We start from the raw sequence: 17,358 nt of genomic DNA, 5'->3' as shown, positions 1-17,358 counted from the left end.
CTGTGCTTCAGATTCATTTTCTAAAATTTTCTTCCACCCTTCAACATTTAGCGAATTCAAATGTATTTTATGTAAATACATTAAACAAAGCTAACATAATGCAATGACATGTCTGATTTACACATGGTTCAATGCTCCAGGACAGTGCTTGAGAGAAGTTTTTCAGTGCCAAATACTCTACTTGGGACCTCTATATTCCGAACATTTTGGAGGAATTGTGTTATTGCTGAAATACATAAAATTCTCAAAGGGCTTGGCAGGGTAAGTGCAGGGGCTCTTTCACATTGTTGAGAAGGCTGTAAATATGGACTATAATCTCAGTACAGAAATTTCATTGGTCATATAGTTGTGAATCATTGGAACTCTTTAACCAAGGGAACTGTGGATATTCAATTGCTTTGCATATTCAAAACAGATATCAACAGATCTTTCCCATGCCATATGTGGGGAGAATGTAGGAGCTTGGGGTAATATAATTAAAGGAAAAGTGAATTCAGACAAAATGGCATATTCAGCTCTCATTTCCTATGTACCTTTTGTTAACATTTAACTCTGTTGTTTTTAATTGGTACCTTGGGAAATTTAGCAGAATTGCGTCGGGTTACTGAAGTGGGTGTAATCACTGACAAAGATTATTCCATTATTCTGACACAATTCTCTTCCTCTTAGATGTCACTTCTCTCCTTCACTCCTCTTATGTGTCATGAGATTAGTATTTATTGAAATAGAATCTAAGAATAAAAGCCTAATATGGCATGATAAGAAACATTGTATTTCCATTGCTGAGTAGAATAATGATTCCACATGTGAAGCAAAATCCTTGCCTCTTCCTTCAAGCCACCTGCACTCCACAACAACAATTTACACATAAACAGCGTTAAATGAGTTGAACATGATGATCCTTTTGATCAACACCAAGAAATATAATCATGGGCAGGTAGGTGGCAAGTGCTATTTGTGCGATACATATGCCAAGCATTGACCATGTAAAACTCAGAGAGTCTAACTACCTTCATTGAAAAATCAATGGCACTATCATCACTAAATTATTTATATTCAACATTCCAGGAGTCACTAATCACCAGGAACTTCTCTGGCCCAGCAGCAAAATACTGTGGCTAAAGGAGCAAGTTAGTGGCTAATGGTAAAGCAACATGAACATTCACTCCCCTACACCAATACTCAACAAATGCTGCAACAATTCCCTGAGAATCTTTCAACCCCATGCTCTAAACTTGTGCCGTATTATCACTGAGCACAAGAACAGCAGGCAAATGGAGATGCCATCCTAATCCTTGTAAGATGCCTAAGTCACACACCAAGGGAACTTGAAATTATATATTCAGTCCTTTATTATCACTAAGTCAAAGTCCCAGAAGATCCTACCCAGTGTCTCATTAGGCATCTCACAGCTTTGGACAGTAAATATTAGCTTTACCACTGATACTCACAGTTGATAGATCAATAATCAAATCAATATATAGGCCAGTAGCATTTTTGGAACAAAGAGCTTTCTCTAATTTCTACTGTGAGTGAAACTGAAAGCTGTGTCTCCCATATTCCCAGATGTACCTCTCTCAGGTACATGTGCAAATCCATGTAGGCATAATTAGTTTGATTAATAGGTTGCAACTTCATGTCCCCTTTCCCCTAAACCCAGCCTATAACTATCAGTTGATGGCACAGTATCAATTTTTTTTTTGTATCGTTTCCACCCATATTTTGGTCAACCAACAAATGGTTGAATTATATAGTAAAAGAACATTCCTCTTCTGTCCATTAAGAAGCCTGTAATAATGCCTAGATGCTTTGTTATGTCTCCCCTCTCGCTGTGTAAGGGGACATTCCTTTTTCCCCTTATGTGAGAGTGAGAGAGAGAGAGCGAGAGTGAGAGAGGTATGTCGAACTATTGGGTAAACAATTAGTTTTTGTTGTACTGCAGATCATGGTCTCGCTTGGGGGCTTTGCTATTGCCTGCTTGGTGGGTGGAGGATGCTGATGCATCTTTGCTGAAGTGGGTGGAGGTAGGGGGAGGGTTGTTGCTTTGGCTGCTGTTAGTGCATGGGAGGGGGCTTTGGGGTACTAATGTTTTAATTGTCACTCATTCTTTGGAGTACTCTTCTGTTTTCATAGATGTCTGTGAAGAACAAGAATTTCAGGATGAATATTACAAATATTTCTCTGATATTAAATGGAACTATTGAACGAATATATATTTAATTTCTGATACACTTGTCTGCTAGGCTTGAGGAAGATTCCTCATTTTTTTTTAATAATGGCAGCTACTCAGGCTGCCAAAGATGCTTACATATGAAATTCCATGTGAGACTTTCCCTACAGCCCTGAAGAATTTAGAAGTATCTTTAAGGTTTACCATGAAAAAACAAAGACAGTAATTATTTTTTAAATCTCTGCTTTCAACTCAACTAAGTTAGGGTCCAACTTTACTTCATCTAGTTGTTTACACCTCATATAACTAGATGTATCTCCACTGACCACCGGCTGGATAAAACCGAGGGAGTCTGAGCCCTGTCCTATACAATATTGACCATGTTTTGCTCAGACTATCCTAAATGCTTCAACAAACAGCACACAAATCTAGGTCTCTGTCTGATTTCATCCTCTGGCACAAACTTGCTGGTTTCACATAAGAAACCCAGTGAATTATAAAATTATTGATAGAAAGTGGTGGTAATTCACAACTGTTCCATCTACATGATGACATTCCATCTGTACTATCCATTCAAGATTTAATTTTAACACTTGAAATTTATGATTTTTCTTTTTTTTATTTTTACCATCAAAGCTGATAAAGTCATTTATTCCAGAATATTGATATTTACATCATGGGAAATTAACAGTAATGGGTGAACATCAAGCTTAGACGCAGATAGTTTTTCACTAGACCTACAAAATAGAAGGCATATTTCTGAACTAATCCACTCTGATCTTTAAGCAGAAAAGGCATTATTCCTTCTTCAATCTCTACCACGTTATGTTATCAACCTTTGTGCTTGTTTCTTTCAATGCAATTTTTTTCTGTTGCAGAAATGCATATTCCTGATATCTCCCTCAGATTTTATCACCTTGTGTCAGTTCAATGTCCCATGCTAGTTCCTTTGAGCATGCTACCTAATAAAACATTTTATGATAAATGTTCTATCATCTACATCTAATAATTCAAATTCACTTCTTTGCTAAATGAATGAAGCTCTGCAACAACTTGAAATGGGCCACGTAAATAACAGGGTATGGTGGGGAATTTAGTAGAAGAATGTGTAGAATCAGGTAATCTTATTCAAGCAACTCTGAATTCAAGTTAGACTGTGTAACTAACCTTCCAGTAAGATGATAGATATAGCACCCTGACCTGCACAGAGGCACAGAAAACCATTTTCATTCTGATCTGAATCCAATTAATTTTTATTCTTTTTTTTCTTCAAAAATACTGGATCAAAATTTGCATTTTTATATAGTGAGCCAAAATGCCAGTGCACATTATTGTCACAAAAGGCTTTCTTCAATGGGATAAGCAAAAATGAATTTGCTTTTTGCATTGCCAAAAACAAAGCAGTTATTGTGAATTGTGAAGCTGACACACAAATTAAAAGTTGAGGTGAGTGAAGCTTATGGTGACACAACACAAAGAGAAGAATGTGGTCACCGTGGAAACTTCGTACCCAGAAAAATCCAGATAACATGAATGCTAAGATTTATAAAGTTCTATTGACAATCATCCATAGAAGCTTTCAAAGTCAGAAAGCTGAACAACAAATCTCATGAGTAATCTTCAGATAAAAGCCTACCATGCATTGAGATCATGCAGTTACTTTACAGTAAATTAGTTCTGACCGAAAGTGACTCCCACAAGTATTAACAGTGTTGGTAGGTGATGATTCACTGACATCCTTGGTGCTCCTCAGTACCAGAAACTCAGAACACCTACCAGTGTGGAGCTGGACAGAAAGAGAAATGAAAGAATCCAGAATGTTTCATTGAGAGTAAGATGCAGTACACTCTCCATGGATGAACCAAGATTGGCTGGGCAGCCTTCGTTACTCATAATTATTTACTACACCTTCATAGATTTTGGTGTAAGAAGTGAAAATCTTGCTGCAGAGCTAGGAGAAAACTATGTGTTGTATGGACATTTTGAATTTAAGTCTGGATCAAAGGAGGAAAATATAAAACTGTTCATAAGCCTATTATCCAAAGAACCAAAAAGGTGCCTGCGTGCCAATTTTCCATAAAGTTTCACTGATTTATAATCAAAGTGGAGGAGTGAATTATTACAAGACAGAGCAAAAATAAGGAAGTTGACAGACTACGGAAACATGAAACTTTAATTGTTTCCAAAGGTAAGTAATGATCTTGAAAAGTTTGACGGCAGAAGACTACAGGATATGGTTCAGGAAACCCTGGGCAATATCTAGGCTTCAGCAAATAAATGGGGAAAACCACTTAAGCCATGCAAATGACAGGCACTGAGCACTCTCAAAAGAGGGGGCCTAAATACCTACCTTTCATCCTTACAAGCCTAACCAATGCATTAGCTCTCATTACCAGGAACCGGACCTACTATTTGAACATGGTTGTTATTATAAGGAAAGTCAAGGATTGGGTAATTTTCAGATCATTCCCTAACTCCCAAAACCTTTCCATTACCTGCAAACGTGTTCATGGGTTTGATAAAGTGTGCTCCATTGACCAAGGAGCTCAGAAAAGCTTGTGAGGAATAACATTTTCCACATCAAAGTGATTGGATTAGTTGGCACCTCTTTGACAGTCTTCTGCATATTAGATTGCAGGACTTCATCGAGGTTTCCGAAGCAACATTTCTCAATATTGCAACTACCTGGAAAGACATGGACAACAAGTGCATGGGAACAAGTTCAGCTTCACGTTTCCATTCATCTGACATGTATCTTCACCCAAAATCAAAATCTTGGAACAACTTCCCTATTTACTCCAGACCATGTCTCCACTTAAGTTATAAGGAAGGGTTGAATAGGTTAAACTTTATTCCCTGGAGCACAGGGGAACTTAGGGGAGATTTGATAGAGATATACAAAGCTGTGAGGGGTGTAGATAGGTAAATACAAGCAGACTTTTCCCACTGAGGTTAGGTGAGACAAGAACTAGAAGTCATAGATTAACGGCGAATGGTGAAATAATTAACGGAAAACTGAGGGGTAACTTCTTCACACAAAGGGTGGTGTGAATATGAAATGAACTGTCTGCAGAAGTGTTGTATGCAGGTTCAATTGCAATATTTAAGAAAAGCTTGTGTAAGTACATGAATGGGAATGGTATGGAGGGCTATGATAGATAGATAGATACTTTATTCATCCCCATGGGGAAATTCAACATTTTTTCCAATGTCCCATACACTTATTGTAGCAAAACTAATTACATACAATACTTAACTCAGTAAAAATATGATATGCATCTAAAATCACCCTCTCAAAAAGCATTAATAATAGCTTTTAAAAAGTTCTTAAGTAGTTTACTTAAATGCATTGAGTCCTAACCCCGGCACTTTAACATATCTTACTCCTGGCGGTTGAATTGTAAAGCCGAATGGCATTGGGGAGTATTGATCTCTTCATCCTGTCTGAGGAGCATTGCATCGATAGTAACCTGTCGCTGAAACTGCTTCTCTGTCTCTGGATGGTGCTATGTAGAGGATGTTCAGGGTTTTCCATAATTGACCGTAGCCTACTTAGTGCCCTTCGCTCTGCTACCGATGTTATACTCTCCAGTACTTTGCCCACGACAGAGCCCGCCTTCCTTACCAGCTTATTAAGACGTAAGGCGTCCCTCTTCTTAATGCTGCCTCCCCAACACGCCACCACAAAGAAGAGGGCGCTCCCCACAACTGACCTATAGAACATCTTCAGCATCTCACTACAGATGCAAGGCCAATGGGACTAGCAGAATAGCAGTTTGCACAGACTAGATGGGGCTAAGAGCCTGTTTTTGTGCTGTAGTGCTCTATGACACTATAACTACAGTCACCATCTTCTAAAATAGAAATACTTGCTTTTCATCAAAGGCCATTCCTTCAGACTGAATTTTAAGATGTTGCAGCCAAGTGCAGTCATTGTCTTTGCAAAAAGCTTTGGATTCTTACAAAATACTAGTGGTGGATTAAGGTAAAACGGAACTTTGATGTAACACTTCTGAGTAAAAATAAAGAGAAATAAACGATAAAACAGATGGGCACTTGTTTCAGAAGGCCACATTGAACAGTACTTAGAAAAAGAACTAAAATAGCAAGGCAGGCACAGAAAGTGCTCTGTACAGAGAACTCTAAGAATGGTTGGTAGCAACAGGATCTAACTCAGTCCTGTACATGACCTCCTGCCAGTGATAAAGTAGGTTTCTCCCTGATGCAGACTGGCACAGTACCTGCCAACACTAACCAAGAACTATCTGGGTCAAATCCATCTCTTTGATCATTGCTGTCACGTGTAGACTACCACACAATCTTTATAAAGAAAATCCCTCCATCTTCACACCAAAGCCACCTTCCATCATATTATGCGGCACTACGGGCATACTAAATGGGATAGACTCAATAGAACAGCAAGGTCCATGAAACTACTCCAGCCAGTACAGCTACATCCCAGCTGACACTGCGGACAATTCCCCAGATATGCCCAGCTCACGAAACATAGGAAAAATCTCATCGGTTGAAAGCCTTCCCAATCAGTCTACTCTCATTCATCAATGAGGTGATAAACAATGTAATTTGCAGTGCCATCAAGAAGCATTTCTTCACTACTGGAGCTCCTCAGGGTAGTAACTGAAGCCGTACAATCTTCAGCTGCTTTATTAATGATCTTCCTTCCCTGACGGGGTCAAAAGTGGGGATCGTTGCCGATGATTACCGAATGATAGTTCCATTCACAATTACTCACAGATGAAGCAGTCCATATCTGTGTCCATATCTGTCTAAGGCTCTTGACATTGCAGAATTTTTCCAGCAACTACAAAACATGAGTGAGGAACGTGATGGAAAACTCTCCACCTGTCTGAACAAGTGCAGATCCAACAACATTAATGAAGCTTGACTTTATACAGAATAAGTAGCTTGTCTAATTAATATTTCATCCATCATTCTAAACATTCATTCCTTCCAACCCTGATACAGAATGGATGCTGTACACGCCACCTCCATTTCTGTGACTCACCATGCCTATGCCAGCAGCTTTTCCCAAACTCATTACTGCAACCACCAAGACGGGCAAAGGCTGCAGGTGCAAAAGAACAGTTACCAGCAGTCGCTATCACTGATTCTGTCTCCAGTTTTCAATGCTGGATCTCCCTATCAAAAGCATCACTGGAGTATCTTCATCAGAAGGACTGTAACTGTTCAAAAATTTTGACTCACCACCACTTTTTCAAAGGCAATCATGAATGGACAATAAACACTGGCCTTGCCTGTGATGATGATAGTATTCAAAAATAGAATAGATTTTAAAAAGCTGCATTTAACAATAGTTAAGTCATTGTGTACCGTGTGAATTTTTGGTCAAAGACGTGACTGTGCTGGAGAGGATACAGTTGAGATTTACGCATTATGTTGCCAGGATTGAAAAAAATTTAGCTACTGTATGACAGAAGATTCAATGGGCTAGGGTTGTTTTCTTTGAAACAAAGGAGTCTGAGCAGAGATTTGATTGAAATACAGTGCAAGATATAATGAGGGGAGTGCAGTGGGTAAGTGGGAAGTATCTATTTCCCTTAGCAGTGAAGCCAAAAAACAGGGGCACAGATTTAAATTGATAGGTACAGGAATGAAGAGGAATGAAAAATATCATTTTCAGATATATATAATGGTAGGATTAAAGAACTAGTTGCTCAAAAGAGTTGTTGAGTCCAAAATTTCTCATTCCATTTAAAAGTTACTTGGATGTACATACTGGAAACAATGACCTGGACCCAGTACTAGAAGGTGGGATGAGGCTGGGTGGCTAGGTTCAGCAGACAAGGATATAACACACTTAATGGTCTCCTCCAATGTCATGAATTTTCTGTGACTCTAACAGCTATCCAAAAACATGGTGATCAGTAATGATTTTAACTTGTACGTTCACATATTTGTTTTAAAATGTTTTGGTTGTTATACAGAGATGTCATAGTTATTACTTGAGCTTCACAAACAACATGAAAGCAATGGTCAAAAATATCTGGCTTGGTGTTAAATTTATTTTGTTTGCCCTTCCATTGATATTGTAAGTTCAGATTGGTAAAACTACAAGGTGCTAGTGGTGAGCTGTGATTTCCACTCATTGTATGAAATAAGTATTAACAGATGGGTACATTCATCCATCTGTTTACTAAGGTGTTGTTAAAATCTACTTCTATGGTTACGTCAGTGCTGACAGATCCATTTTGATAGCTGAATGGCAATGGATGCTTCACAATCTATCCTCAGCTCAGAATTATTGCCACACTTCCAGCTTTTCCCCTCTTTGATCAAAGGAACCTGAGGAGTGTGACAGTTGGATTATTGGACATTCCATACTTGGAGTATGGAAAGTTGGTATGTGTTCTTATCGCACTGCTGGTAAACTAATTTCTTGTTAGTAAAAATTATTGTAATGACAAATTTATTACCAAAGTATAACAATATCCAAATATGTAAATGAAATTAAGTCAATATTTGTTTCTGTTTTTAAAAGTTTTTCTTTCTTAGAATTTCAAGTATTACATTGGCCTGAATTTGTTGAGGGCAGCCCACTGAACTCCCTGCTCTGATTTCTCTCACACCAAATTGGCTGGTTGAGTACTGATGACAATGTTTGCTACCGTGTGCTGCTTGGCATAAACTTGCAACAGTTCTCCAAAACTTACATCAAAACTACACGCACTAGACTCGAAAAATTGCTCACTTATATAGAAAGGATTGGCTGTGAGGAAAGGATTATAAACAATGAATTTTACAACTTGTTTAATCAACTGAGTTTGCTTTAGTATTTTAATTGTTTAAAATGTCATGTTTGAGTTATTTAAATATTTTATGTTTATACATTCTTATTTTTAATGTAATTGTTTTATTGACTTTTAATAGTGTTGTTAGGGGTACTTAGAAGGGTCTATGAAATCTGTAAATGGAGAAATGGGAGCGCAGGAGGGATGACTTAGGCAACTGACAACCTTTCTCAACTGTTGCATAGGCAAACCTTCTTCTGGTCTAATCTGGTATTGGAACTATGTTGCACACCTGATCTCAGACTACAATGGCACTTATCAGCAAATTAACAACTGATGAACCCTAAAGATAAGCCCCTAAACTGGTTTGTAAGTGAGTGGTAACTGTGGATGGACCCACAAAGATGAGCATGTAAAAAAGGCCCAAAAAGATGGGGAAACAGTAACATCAATTACAAGCGGAAACCTTGGAATACAGTGGCATGCAGCACAAACAATGTGATCCTTACAAATGAAGGTACAACTTTCTCTGAGTAATCAGTTTTGAGCATAAAATTCATGTGGACCAGTTTCACATATGGATACTGCTTCCCAAAGAATGAAATAAAAAGTTTATACCAGGGATTACCATTGCTGCCTTGGTGTCCTAACATGATAATAATCGGCCTTCTGTACTTAATGGGTGCTGGATTTAGATGGAAGGGTGTAAAATGCTGGCAGATTAAGTTTCAGAGAAATTTATTTTAAAATTTGTTTCAGAACGTTTTAATGTCAGTTTTTAAGAGCATAGGCAGAGCCCTGTTTCCAAGAACTTCAGTAAAATTCACTTTCCATAATTAAATAAATTCCCTGAATGTCAAGAGAAAGTTTATTTTTAAGCAACATATTTAAATATCAAGGGAATAGTCATCAGATTTACTGGCACTTAATGCATTCCTCTTCTGTGATGCTGTTGAAGTGGGCAGCTTGCAGCACAATGCAATTTTTTTACAATAAGTTTTAATCATTTGATAATCCTTTACTGCAATGATTTTCATACCCATCAGTACAAGTTTTGTGTTGTTAGATAACACATCCTTTTAATACATATTTTAATACAACTGAATACAAAAAGTCAATTTTGCATCTCACAGACTATAACATTGCCCAGTTCAGAGGTTAAAGCTGTCATCTTTTGATTAAGAAAAGGAAATGATTTCACTAAACAGCAATTCATTCTTGTGTTGTTTTGTTTTAACTTACTTTGTAGTTTCCAATGAACTGGACATATTTATTGAAACACATAAGTTACTAACATCATACTAATCTTAACAAAATATCTCCTTTCCTGCCAATAGACTAAATGTCATAAACTATAAAATACCCTCAAGATCGTCTATATTGTAAACATCACCACTGCAAGCTTTTAGTTGCAAGCATTGAGCAAAAGTTTTCTTTTAATAATTTGTAAAACAACTTAAAAATAACTAAACTAAAATGTAGAGGCTTCCATCTGTTACATAATTTTCCATTGTAGTCCTGTGCATGCCAGTTTACTGAACCATAGCTTGCTAAAGAGACTACTGGGTCACAGATTGAAAAACAAAGACCGAGCTTTTAATGACTGAATTTTTCTTAAGCACCTCTGACATAAAAATAACTGCACAAATACAAAACTGATGTGTGGATAGTTAGAAACAGAATGAACAAAATGCTTTTCTTGTCAAAGGCAGAATATGAAAAGGAGCCACAAATTAAAGGGACTGAGATGTCGTTAATTGGCATTTTGTATTTAAGTTGCATAATTATCTGTAGTATAATGAATATAATTGAAAATTTATGAAACTCCTAAATATTGTTCAATCAAAATTTCCTCTCTTATTGATCAGTTTTCCTTAATATCAGGGTTTAGATTCCTTCACAAGCTGGGCACAAACAAATGATGTTGCTGTAAACAATGTGAAATTTTGGCTATGACTTGCACATGGAACAACAATGTGCCCAAGTCTTTTTGATCTTTTACGCTTGAACAAATTTCCAAAAAAAAACACTGCCCATGCCCATTGCTCTTCAGTGTGAATATTCTTTAGTTGTGTAAGTCTCGCCATTTTTGCTAGTTTCTCAAACCTAGTGGGAAACAATGACATTTTTCTGATCTTTCATCACGAGTAGAAAAATTTGTTGTTTGAGAAAACATGTTTTAGAATTTAATCTCAGTCAGATCTGCTCTTATTTTCTCTACATTAATTTACAATGTGATGTACCTAAGACTAAGATCAAACTTCTGCTAGCTGGCATTGTACATTTATTGCAATGGGATCAGACTTTTTCATCCGATCAATTGTTGATACACCAAAATGGGAACCACCCCAACACTCAGCGATAATACTTAAAGATGGAAGAGTCAAAGGTACTCCAGCTACTTGTCTTTAATCATAATTATCAGACTCATAGTTTATCTTTCCAAAATCCCCAGTGTTTATAAGTCCCCATCTTATCTCAGTCACTAAACAATCCGAAGCAATCTGGGTTCAGAGTATCAAAATAGCTAAACAACGAACGCCACTTCCTGGCTTCTTTCCTTAACTAAGAATAGTAAAATTGCTAATAATTTTAACAATATTCATTAATATATAATTAAACTATGAAGCTAAAATAATTAACTTTTTGTAATTAAATATTAAAGACACTAAATAGTAATGGTACATAGCTAAAAGAAAATCAGAAGACGTGCTTTATCCAACAGTGTGATCTAGTTAGAAGGTATCTTAATAATGCTACACCTGGAGCACAGAATGGGAATCATTAGAATAACTTTGGATTGACTCTTTATATCCTTCATTTCCCACAGACCAGTATCTCCTCAGGAAAAGGAAGGACATTTGTTTCAAGGTTCAGAAGAAACTGACATAATTCTGACAAAGCGCATGCCTCGCTTTGTAGTCTAATCAAAACATTGGTGTAATCTCTTAAGCTACAAGGAATTTTCAAACCATTTCAGGAAGGAATTTTAGAAATAGTCTAAATACTCTTCTAATTTCATGACAGATGACTCAGTGGCCTCATTGACAAAGCTTCAACTTTCCTCACTTATTTTGCCAGGACTAAGAGTTAGGTCATAACACGGTTATTTTCTAAAACATGAATGCAAAGAAGCAGCACAATAATTTATGTAGCAATATATCTACACTCCTGTACCTAAAAAGGTGGCCACTGGCTGTATGTTTGTGGTCTTCTACTGCTGTAGCCCATCCACTTAAAAGTTCAATGTGTTGTGCATTCAGAGATGCTCTTCTGCACACCACTGTTACAACACATGGTTATTTGAGTTATTGTCACATTCCTGTCAGTTTGAACCAGCCTAGCCATTCACCTCTGACCTCTCATTAACGAGGCATTTTCACCCTCAGAACTGCCACTCATTGGATGATTTTTTACACCATTCTCTATAACCTTTAAAGTCGGTTGTGCATGAACATTTCAGGAAATCAGCTTTTTCTGAGATACTTACACTGCCTGGTACCAACAATAATTTCTTAGTCAAAGTCACTGAGATTACATTTTATCCCTATTTTGATGTTTGGTCTGAACAACAACTGAACCTCTTGACCATGCCTGTATCTTTAATGCATTGAGTTGCTGCCACATGATTGGCTGATTAGATACTTGCTTAACAAGCAGGTGTGCAGGTGTGCCTAATAAAGTGGCCACTAGGTAGATATTTCATTCTGGTGCAAGAGAGGCAAACAGTCAGAGATATCACCAAAAATCTGTTTGTGGGTGTTATTTGCTCAGTTAGAGTAAGAATTGAAATGAGAATTACTTTTGGAGATATCACTCATTTGAAATCGTGTTCATGTGAGTGGGTGAAACAACCGCAAGCTCTCTGAATAAACAATAAACTATAATTAAATTCTTGTGCGCATTTAAGCCCAGGATCACAAATATATACTTACAATTTAAACTATTTTTTCTATTTCAGGTCATAAACATCCTATGCAGTAGTCGACTTAAGTTTTGGCGTCAGTGTAGTACCAATGATATTCGCCACAAACCAAGTAGAAATCTGCTAACAAAGATCTTTGTAGCATCTCCGTTCCCGGGGTGTTTATCGTCAGCCCCAGTGGGTCTCTGGCATACTGTAACATTGATGTCCCTAGGTAGACTAAGTAGCCAATCACACTGAACAAGTCTTATGGATAGTAAGTTAAACAATAAAAAACACAATTTTTAAACATGCAAAATATAAAATAAGATCTGAAATGTGCACATGATTAAGATAGCTAATTAAGAAATATTAAAAAGACTTTCAAATATTAATTTCCATCATTTATAAAAGTAATACTTATCTAAGGGAATGGCAATCCATACATAGATCAGTTGTTTAAGTTCAGTGAGATTATTAAGTAATGATTATGGCTCAGTTTCAGTATACTGTTAAAGATTCAGTTACACCTCTGCAGATAAGTGTTAAATTTTCAGGAAGTTTTTCACAGCAAGCCTGTTTGTAAATACCATGGTCTAGAAACAGGGTGGGAAGCCATGCCAATTTTGTATGAAGATTCTAGGCTGCAATATTTCTCAATGTATAAAATCCAAGGTGTTGTCTTTGTTGCAGTGGACCGCAGCCGTGCAAATATGAATAAAGACATCAGGCAATCGTGAATGAGAAGGAGTTAAGGACATGATTGAGTGGTGAGAGTAATTGGGCAAAGCCAGTCCTACTGTGCATGAGGGCTGTTTTGATATTCAAAGCCCAGGTCATTCTTAGGCAACATTATATCAATAATGTATGCTGTCTGAGGACATTGAACATGGCCTACAACTTTCGTGCATTGTGCTCATATTAAATAAAAATTAATCACAAGCTACCAACTGACGAGGTCCTGTCGTGTTTCACCAGTTCAGGCAAATGTCACCTTTGGAGACAAAGTGCAAAGAATCATAATTTCCTGGTTTAGGCAAGGATACTGTACATCTGAAAAGGAAGCTTGAATGGCACTGATTTTGATAGTATTGAATAGGCCGAATTCTAGGGATTCTTCTTTCATTTCCTCTGGTGCCCTTGAAAACTGGGAAAATAAGAAATAAGGACTTTCTACTGGGCAGAGACAATTAAATTCCAAAAGTCAACTGTTCCATGCATTGTGATTCTTTCTGAATAAGTGCACTTCTGAAATGCCATGCTAGTTGATTTCCAATGTCTCTTTGATCTGGTGGTTGAGCCATCCTCCATATCACCTGCTTCAGAGTCCTCACATATTCCTTCTTGTGATATTCTCTGCTTTAAGATATATCAGTATTTTGGCCTGAGTTTCAAACTGCAACATTGCTGTTAGATTATTCTAAAATTGAATGTATTAATGATGCATCTTGTGCATCTAGTAAAGATATTTGTGATCTTTGATTCCCAGAGATGCACAGTGATGTTTGGGTGTGAGTCTGGTGTACTGCAGTCAGCAAACAGCAGGTGTTCTGCCGGCGTAAGGAAGAGTTTCCACAAGCTCACTGTTGCCTAAATATATAGGCTACAATATATAGTATTACTTGGATACATCAAAGGAGGACTAACTTTCCCACAATTAAATCATTTGGGAAACATTTCTGTGCTCAGCTCAATATGTCAATGTATCATATAACAAGGGAATGACAGTAGCTTTGAGATGTACTGTATGAAGTTGAAGGAGTTATGGCAGAGTAAATCACTTGCACCACCTGTGTGCAAACTTGAATGTGGTTGAGTGATTACAATTCATGCAGATTAATTTATTTATACAAAAATGTGATGACCTACTCTTGGAGTCTGTTAATATGGCAAGGCGTTTAATTGTACCTTACACCATGAAGGTGAGCCCCAGTGAGGTGCAGCTATGCACAAGTTGGAATGGGATGGCTTCAGATTGTGTGAAAGCCTGACACAGCTGCACACAAGATGTCAAATAATGTACCTGCAAACATTTGATGGTCTGCATTTATGAGCTTTCTGCTGTAACAACAGACAATGCTTTTATTTAACAGCTTCAATGCAAAACAAAGTTTAACAGCTGCTGAATATATGAGGTACCTGATAGGTATCTTACAGGATTCTTCCATTGTGCTGTCTGTAACTGCATCTAATCTCAGGTGCTTCACAGCATATTTATCCCAGATACTATGATCAAACCTATAATGGTGACCATCTGTCCTAAAACCACAAACAATTCAACTTTCTCAGCAACACTTTTTGAAATTGTGTGACCTCTTGTGTGGCTGACAAAACTGTTGAGTGCTTTACTTGCTCATAGAATGTACATCGAGCCTTTGTAAGCAAGCTTTTCTTCAGCTTTGTTTTTGTCAGATCACCAATGAATTACACCAGCCTTTCCATCATTTAGAAAAGTACAAATAAAATTAAAATGATTGTTAATATTTCAGAATCAAAGGAAATTTATGACATTGGATGACACAGAGCCCAGTTTGTCCAAACGAGTGAAAAAAAAAAGAGCTACCATAAACCTTGTCCCAGCATTTTCAACAAACTGCCTTTATAAATAAAAGGTGGCCTGGTTACCATTTCCCAAAATTTGGTCAACTCTGGGATTGTTCCTGCAGATCAGAGAACAGCAAAGTGACCACATTATTTAAGAAAGTATGAAGAGAGAAAAGGGTAACTAACAATCTGTGGTAAGAACTAACAGTGTTGAGATGCAGAGGGATCTTGGGGTACTAGTCCACAGCTCCTTGATAGCACAAGTTGATCAGGTAGTAAAGAAGGCATACGGCATCCCTGTCTTTAGCAGTCTAAGAATTGATTCAAGAGTCAGGAAATACACCGCCATTCCATACACCAAAAGCTAAACATCCTGGTGGCCAAACATTTTAATTCTGATTCCCATTCCCGATCTGACATGTTGGTCGATTGGTCAATATCCTCTACTTGTACCAAGATGAGGCCAACAAAAGGGTGGAGGAGCAACACCTTGTGAGTATCGATTTCTCCGGTAAAAAAAATTCACTCCCCCCCCCCCCCCCCCCACTCCTTCTATTCCCACTCGGGCCTCTTACCTATTCACATCTACCTATCATCTCCCCTGGATCTCCTCCTCCTTCCCTTTCTGCGATCAGATTCCTCCTTCTCCAGCCCTTTACCTTTTCTCCCCTCCTGGCTTCACCTATCACCTTCTAGCTATCCTACATCCACCCCCCCCACCCCTTTATACTAGCATCTTCCCCCTCCCTAGCGACACACACAAAATGCTGGAGGAACTCAGCAGGCCAGGCAGCATCTATGGAAAAAAGTACAGTTGAGGCTTCGGACCTGTGCTTTGAGGAGAGGATGGACAAACCTGGATTGGTTTTTTTTTCTGAAGCTCTAATGCTAGCTGAGGAATGATTATGAGAGGCACAGATAGAGTAGGGGTGGTGGTGGAGACAAACACTGTAGAAGGGTTCAAACGTCCCTTGGATAGACACATGAATATGCAGGAAGCAGAAGGATATGGACATTGTGCAGGAAAATGTGATCAATTTAGTTGGGCATTTGATTACTTTTTCGTCTGGTACAACATTGTGATCCGAACAGTCAGTTCCCGTGCTGTACAGTTCTGTGTTCTATGTTAGCCTAACTAACATAGGCTGTCGGAAAAATATTGATAACAAATATAGAGGACGTTGAGATACTCAGAAAATAATAACATGAGTGAGCAAAGTCATTCCAGATTTAGGGAAGGGAATTTATTGTTTGACAATGTATCTCTAGATGTGGTATAAGTGGATTTTCAGGTGGCTTTCAATAAATTCACATATAGGACATAGGTGAACAATGTTAGGAATTGGGGAATAGGCTGGTGTGAGGGTTGATTATCAGGTAGAAAAGAATGAGTAGGAACAAACGGGCCCCTCTATGGCTGGTAGGATGTGACTGAGGGAAACACTGATATGGCAGACAGCATAGAGTTCCCGAGTTTGCCGATGGCATAACATTAAGTAGCAAAGTAAGAGTAGTGATGAGGACAAGACACAAAGAGGCTTCACAGGAATGTAGATGAGAGAAGTGATTGGGCAACAACGTGGCAGATGGAGTACAATGCAGAAAAGCATTGTCACATTATCCACTTTGGCAGAAAAGAAACCAAAATGTTGAGTAGCTTTTAAATGGTGAGAGATTGGAAAATTATAAAGTTGCAAAGAACCCGGGTGCTTAAGCGACTGAAATCTGACATGCAGATACAGAGGCAACTTATCGCACAAAACTTTGAATATAACTCTTGAAAGACTTTATTGGTGAATTACAGGGAATTGGTGGGACAGCACCTGGAGTATCGTATGCAATTCTGTTCACGTTACTTAAGGAAATAAATACCTAATAGAGGCATAGATTTGCCAGTCATGCTCTTCGGATTGTCAGTCTGTCAGTGGGAGAATGTTTAAGTAGCCTTCTTTAGAAATTGGAAGAGTTGG

At 37.9% G+C, this 17,358-nt stretch overlaps 1 protein-coding gene across 5 annotated transcripts in view; it reads right to left on the bottom strand.

The window, feature by feature from the left end:
- The window catches only part of znf536 (zinc finger protein 536), a 509,077-nt gene that overhangs the window by 331,377 nt on the left and 160,342 nt on the right, over positions 1-17,358 (bottom strand). The window contains exon 3 of one of the 5 annotated variants that reach the window (XM_073070118.1): positions 6,924-6,992. The exons of the other annotated variants lie outside the window; for them this stretch is intronic. The gene's annotated coding sequence lies outside the window, so the exon portion shown is untranslated. The remainder of the gene's footprint in view (positions 1-6,923; positions 6,993-17,358) is intronic. 5 annotated transcript variants of the gene reach the window in all.

Source organism: Hemitrygon akajei, chromosome 17 (genome assembly GCF_048418815.1).
Source record: "Hemitrygon akajei chromosome 17, sHemAka1.3, whole genome shotgun sequence".
Taxonomy (NCBI): domain Eukaryota; kingdom Metazoa; phylum Chordata; class Chondrichthyes; order Myliobatiformes; family Dasyatidae; genus Hemitrygon; species Hemitrygon akajei.
Note: the sequence above shows the minus strand (reverse complement) of the source record. Positions and strands in the feature narration are given on the sequence as shown.